The sequence below is a fragment of the Salvelinus namaycush genome, chromosome 10 (genome assembly GCF_016432855.1).
Source record: "Salvelinus namaycush isolate Seneca chromosome 10, SaNama_1.0, whole genome shotgun sequence".
NCBI lineage: Eukaryota > Metazoa > Chordata > Actinopteri > Salmoniformes > Salmonidae > Salvelinus > Salvelinus namaycush.
The window spans coordinates 48,094,878-48,102,138 of record NC_052316.1 but is presented as its reverse complement, the minus strand read 5'-3'; positions in this window follow the sequence as shown (position 1 = coordinate 48,102,138).

Below are 7,261 nucleotides of genomic sequence, written 5' to 3'. Positions count from 1 at the left end.
GTTGCCTGGGGAACCTGCAGCAGATGTTGCCTCCTGGGGAACCTGCAGCAGATGTTGCCAGGGGACCTGCAGCAGATGTTGCCAGGGGACCTGCAGCAGATGATGCCTGGGGGACCTGCAGCAGATGTTGACTGGGGAACCTGCAGCAGATATTGCCTGGGGGACCTGCAGCAGATGTTGACTGGGGAACCTGTAGCAGATGTTGGCTGGGGAACCTGCAGCAGATATTGCCTGGGGGACCTGCAGCAGATGTTGACTGGGGAACCTGCAGCAGATATTGCCTGGGGGACCTGCAGCAGATGTTGACTGGGGGACCTGCAGCAGATATTGCCTGGGGGACCTGCAGCAGATGTTGACTGGGAACCTGCAGCAGATATTGCCTGGGGGACCTGTAGCAGATGTTGGAATAGGATTACAAATGGAAACCTGGCTTAAAAGCAGTGCCTTTTGTATGAAGATGTAGGGCAGGATTCTGGGTAATTTGAATCTGACCTGGCATCTCTAAAACATACCTCTCCTATCTACTGAGTGGTGGGCAGACAGTGCTGCTACAGGTCTGACATTGGACTGGCATCTCTAAAACATACCTCTCCTATCTACTGAGTGGTGGGCAGACAGTGCTGCTACAGGTCTGACATTGGACTGGCATCTCTAAAACATACCTCTCCTATCTACTGAGTGGTGGGCAGACAGTGCTGCTACAGGTCTGACATTGGACTGGCATCTCTAAAACATACCTCTCCTATCTACTGAGTGGTGGGCAGACAGTGCTGCTACAGGTCTGACATTGGACTGGCATCTCTAAACATACCTCTCCTATCTACTGAGTGGTGGGCAGACAGTGCTGCTACAGGTCTGACATTGGACTGGCATCTCTAAAACATACCTCTCCTATCTACTGAGTGGTGGGCAGACAGTGCTGCTACAGGTCTGACATTGGACTGGCATCTCTAAAACATACCTCTCCTATCTACTGAGTGGTGGGCAGACAGTGCTGCTACAGGTCTGACATTGGACTGGCATCTCTAAAACATACCTCTCCTATCTACTGAGTGGTGGGCAGACAGTGCTGCTACAGGTCTGACATTGGACTGGCATCTCTAAAACATACCTCTCCTATCTACTGAGTGGTGGGCAGACAGTGCTGCTACAGGTCTGACATTGGACTGGCATCTCTAAAACATACCTCTCCTATCTACTGAGTGGTGGGCAGACAGTGCTGCTACAGGTCTGACATTGGACTGGCATCTCTAAAACATACCTCTCCTATCTACTGAGTGGTGGGCAGACAGTGCTGCTACAGGTCTGACATTGGACTGGCATCTCTAAAACATACCTCTCCTATCTACTGAGTGGTGGGCAGACAGTGCTGCTACAGGTCTGACATTGGGCATACCCAGGAAGTCACGTGGTATTTTTTAGGCTTGAGCTCCCTCACAAAATTCTGTCTTCCCCCAACACACGCACACACACGCACGTGCACACGCGTGCACAAACACACACACACACACACACACCACCCTCTCCCTCCCTGCTGTCATAACCAGAGACACAGCTCTGAGACAAGAGGACCAAGCAGCTCTCCACACTGTGAATGATCATACCACATCACCATCACCATGGCCTGGAGGTTAGAATCTCTCATTATGCCACGTGAGATTTATTCAAATAGATTATGGAAATGTTAATTAAGTCATTAACTACATTATTTAAGCAGCATTGACAGATAGGGGAATGTGTGTGTATGGCGGGTTTGGGGTAGTGGAGGGGGGTGAAGGGGTGTGTTTGTGTGTGTGTGTGCCTCCATGCGTTGGTGCGTAAGTGCGTGCACACACGTGTGTGTGTGTGTGTGTGTGTGTGTGTGTGTGTGTGTGTGTGTGTGTGTGTGTGTGTGTGTGTGTGTGTGTGTGTGTGGTGTCAAAGCATCCTGGGTGGCTGGGTGTTTTAAAGGGAAGTGATTGTGAATGGCGACAGGAGACAACGTAGAGGCCATGTCCAACATGGAGAATAAATGCTAAGGCTGACATGATACAAAGTGGCCTCCCCTTGTTCTACCCGGCTCCCTTCCTGCTTCCTCACCTCACAACATCAAAGTTTCCTGCTGTTTATGCACCCAGGGCTGCATGAAGAGGAGCGGTTGATGGCCCTCCAGAAGATACAGATGGAGTCACGTAGAAGACACTTTTACATGATGGAAATGAAACACAAATTCGCCATGCTTTACAGGAGGGGGTAAAGATGAAAATGATCCGCCTGGCTAAATATGGCATATTTATATATAACCTTTATTTAAATAGGAATGTCAGTTAAGAACAAATTCTTATTTACAATGACGTCCTAACACGGCCGATGCTGGGCACCGCCCTATGACTCCCAATCACGGCCGATTGTAATACAGCCTGGAATTGAACCAGGGTATGTAGTGATGCCTCTTAGCGCTGAGACGCAGTGACTTAGACCGCTGTGCCACTCGCCACTTAGGAAAGAGATGTAAAGAGATGTTTATCATTGTCAAATAAACCTCATAATAAAGTCAAGAAGAGGTGGACTGCGTATTGTATTCAATAAAATATGTTTAACTCCAAAGCCTTATTTAAGCCATTGTGTCTCTTAATTTACAGATCAATGCAATGGGCCCTAAGGACAAGTGGTGACCACATGAATTATCATTGGACTGGATGCCCACTGCATCATACACTAGCTTCTTCATGTATGCAACTTTAACGTGTTTCGTTGTATGAGCAGTTGGAGGAAACAGTTGGAGTGACATTTGGGCTCAGGCCTCAAACCATATTTCCAAGCTGTTAGAGAAAGGAAAGTACAAGGGACCGATGGTAAAATGGATTACAACGCAGTTGATACTGGGACTCCCTTATCAGTTGACAGCTTAGTTACCACAACAAGAAATACGGTTTTCCAATTCACTTTTTTATTCCCAACAGACCTGTATTAAGGGAGGGGAGATTGCTCAGATCGGGTGCGGTCAGCCTGACACATCACTGGGGGGGGGGACACGTTGTCTTCCCTCCAGGGCATTTAAAGCACTCTGTGTCAAAGAAAGGCCAAGAAGATCATCAAGGACCTCAGCCACCCGAGCCACAGTCCTGTTCACCCCTCTACCAACTAGAAGACGGAGACAGTACAGCTGCATCAAAGCCAGGATCGAGAGGCCTGTAAACAGTTTCTATCTCCAGGCCAACAAACTGTTGAACAGCCATCACTAGCCGGCTACCTGCCTGGTACTCTGCACCTTATACTGTTGTTTACTCACTGTATATCTATATACTGTATTCTCCACATAGCACATCCTAATATACCCAGTAATGTACATTATTATCCTCATAGCTTCTTCCAACATGGAGTTATAAGGCATCAAACACGCTGTCCACTGGTGACAACCAGCCCCATCGCAGGGTATGGGGTTGGTATTCACACAGAATGGGGTTGGTTATCACCCAGTATGGGGTTGGTTGTCACCCAGTATGGGGTTGGTTATCACCCAGTATGGGGTTGGTTGTCACCCAGTATGGGGTTGGTTATCACCCAGTATGGGGTTGGTTGTCACCCAGTATGGGGTTGGTTATCACCCAGTATGGGGTTGGTTGTCACCCAGTATGGGGTTGGTTGTCACCCAGTATGGGGTTGGTTGTCACCCAGTATGGGGTTGGTTATCACCCAGTATGGGGTTGGTTGTCACCCAGTATGGGGTTGGTTATCACCCAGTATGGGGTTGGTTGTCACCCAGTATGGGGTTGGTTGTCACCCAGTATGGGGTTGGTTATCACCCAGTATGGGGTTGGTTGTCACCCAGTATGGGGTTGGTTATCACCCAGTATGGGGTTGGTTGTCACCCAGTATGGGGTTGGTTATCACCCAGTATGGGGTTGGTTATCACCCAGTATGGGGTTGGTTGTCACCCAGTATGGGGTTGGTTATCACCCAGTATGGGGTTGGTTGTCACCCAGTATGGGGTTGGTTATCACAAAGTATGGGGTTGGTTATCACCCAGTATGGGGTTGGTTGTCACCCAGTATGGGGTTGGTTATCACCCAGTATGGGGTTGGTGGTCACACAGCATGGGGTTGGTTGTCACCCAGTATGGGGTTGGTGGTCACACAGTATGGGGTTGGTTGTCACCCAGTATGGGGTTGGTGGTCACACAGTATGGGGTTGGTTGTCACCCAGTATGGGGTTGGTTGTCACCCAGTATGGGGTTGGTTATCACCCAGTATGGGGTTGGTTATCACCCAGTATGGGGTTGGTTGTCACCCAGTATGGGGTTGGTTATCACCCAGTATGGGGTTGGTGGTCACACAGCATGGGGTTGGTTGTCACCCAGTATGGGGTTGGTTATCACCCAGTATGGGGTTGGTTGTCACCCAGTATGGGGTTGGTTATCACCCAGTATGGGGTTGGTTGTCACCCAGTATGGGGTTGGTTATCACCCAGTATGGGGTTGGTTGTCACTCAGTATGGGGTTGGTTATCACCCAGAATGGGGTTGGTTACCATCCAGTATGGGGTTGGTTGTCACTAAGTATGGGGTTGGTTGTCACCCAGTATTGGGTAGGTTGTCACTCAGTATGGGGTTGGTTATCACCCAGTATGGGGTTGGTTGTCACCCAATATGGGGTTGGTTGTCCCTCAGTATGGGGTTGGGTGTCACTCAGTATGGGGTTGGTTATCACCCAGAATGGGGTTGGTTATCACCCAGTATGGGGTTGGGTGTCACTCAGTATGGGGTTGGTTGTCACTCAGTATGGGGTTGGTTATCACCCAGTATGGGGTTGGTTGTCACCCAATATGGGGTTGGTTGTCCCTCAGTATGGGGTTGGGTGTCACTCAGTATGGGGTTGGTTATCACCCAGAATGGGGTTGGTTATCACCCAGTATGGGGTTGGGTGTCACTCAGTATGGGGTTGGTTGTCACTCAGTATGGGGTTGGTTATCACCCAGTATGGGGTTGGTTGTCACCCAGTATGGGGTTGGTTATCACCCAGTATGCGGTTGGTTATCACCCAGTATGGGGTTGGTTACCACCCAGTATGGGGTTGGTTGTCACCCAGTATGGGGTTGGTTGTCACCCAGTATGGGGTTGGTTACCACCCAGTATGGGGTTGGTTATCACCCAGTATGGGGTTGGTTATCACCCAGAATGGGGTTGGTTATCACCCAGTATGGGGTTGGTTATCACCCAGAATGGGGTTGGTTATCACCCAGAATGGGGTTGGTTATCACCCAGTATGGGGTTGGTTATCACCCAGTATGGGGTTGGTTATCACCCAGAATGGGGTTGGTTATCACCCGGAATGGGGTTGGTTATCACCCAGTATGGGGTTGGTTGTCACCCAGTATGGGGTTGGTTGTCACCCAGTATGGGGTTGGTTGTCACCCAGTATGGGGTTGGATGTCACAATGTGTTCTGGTAGTTTCTTCCTGTAAAGTGAACAAATATAGCAAACAGTCTTAGAAGTGATTCTTTGATCAACCATATTCATAACACAATTGAGTTTGACATTATGACTCATGTTCATGTTATTTAGAGGATCAAAGAACACGATGACATGATTCTGCTACTCCCTGACCTCTACAAGACAAATCCACTGTACACTAATTACCACGGAAACATGCACAACCTAGTACAGAAAATGAAGTTGAGACTGAAATCTGAAATGATGATGGAAATCCGTACATTTCATTTGACTTTTTGATTCTATCTTTCCTGGATTGATGAAAGGGGTATAGGAACTTTGAATGTTGAATGTTGTAATTATGTGATGACTGTATGTGGGTCATTAATTAAAAGTTTATCATCATCAAAAGGAGTTTCAAAGATTGAGAGTTTAGATTTGTCAATACAATGTGTGACAGCTTCTAACAAAAGTGCTTAAATTGAGATTTCTTCTCTGCGTGGCTGGTCCTTCAAATACCACCTTGCAGATAACAAGAAACTCTGTATTGTACCTATTTCATGATGACCTACTGTCTGTTTCTATAGTTACTCTACTGTCTGTTTCTATAGGTGCTATACTGTCTGTTTCCATAGTTACTCAACAGTCTGTTTCGACAGTTACTCAACTGTCTGTTTCTATAGGTGCTATACTGTATGTTTCTATAGTTACTCTACTGTCTGTTTCTATAGTTACTCTACTGTCTGTTTCTATAGTTACTCTACTGTCTGTTTCTATAGCTGCTCTACTGTCTGTTTCTATAGTTACTCTACTGTCTGTTTCTATAGCAACTCTACTGTCTGTTTCTATAGTTACTCTACTGTCTGTTTCTATAGTTACTCTACTGTCTGTTTCTATAGTTACTCTACTGTCTGTTTCTATAGCTGCTCTACTGTCTGTTTTTAATGTTACTCTACTGTCTGTTTCTATAGTTACTCTACTGTCTGTTTCTATAGCAACTCTACTGTCTGTTTCTATAGTTACTCTACTGTCTGTTTCTATAGTTACTCTACTGTCTGTTTTTAATGTTACTCTACTGTCTGTTTCTATAGTTACTCTACTGTCTGTTTCTATAGTTGCTCTACTGTCTGTTTTTAATGTTACTCTACTGTCTGTTTCTATAGTAACTCTACTGTCTGTTTCTAATTATATCCACCTGTCTAATACTGTCTAATCTCTGTCGACAATACTCTACTGTCTGTTTCTATAAGTTAAATACCTCTACGATCAAAACTGTCTAGGAATTGAAAAAAATACTAAGAACTAGGTGTGCCTATCCTGATAACTGTCTGTTTCCATACCTAAGCTGAATTTTCTATAGGAGTAGGCATTAATAACTCAAAAACTGAGCGACAAAGGCTGTCTGTTTCCATAGGTTTACTAACCAAAAGGTCTACTACAACGAGATCCCCACAAAACATAGCAGACTACTAACTTACTCGTCAATCACAGTGCCTGTTTTCAGAAACAGTTTTTTACTACAAAACTGTCTGTTTTCTTTTCTATGGTGCATAATAAATGGACAACTGGTAATGTTTTCCAACGAAAAGAAAGCAACGCCCAAAACCATCATAATTTCATTTCTACTGTCTGTTTCTTCTATAGTAAAAAAACCAGAATCAAAAAACTGTGTCCTAAAAAAAAGTTTAAATTTCTATATTACTACGACTCTAGAAACTATAAACGTAGTTACAGTTAAACTCTCTAAATAACTGTCTGTTTCAAATTGCTAGAAACTAAGAAAAAACATTGTCTAACTGTCGTGTTTTTCTAAAAAAAAGTCAAGTTTACTACAATCTAAAAAACTAAGCT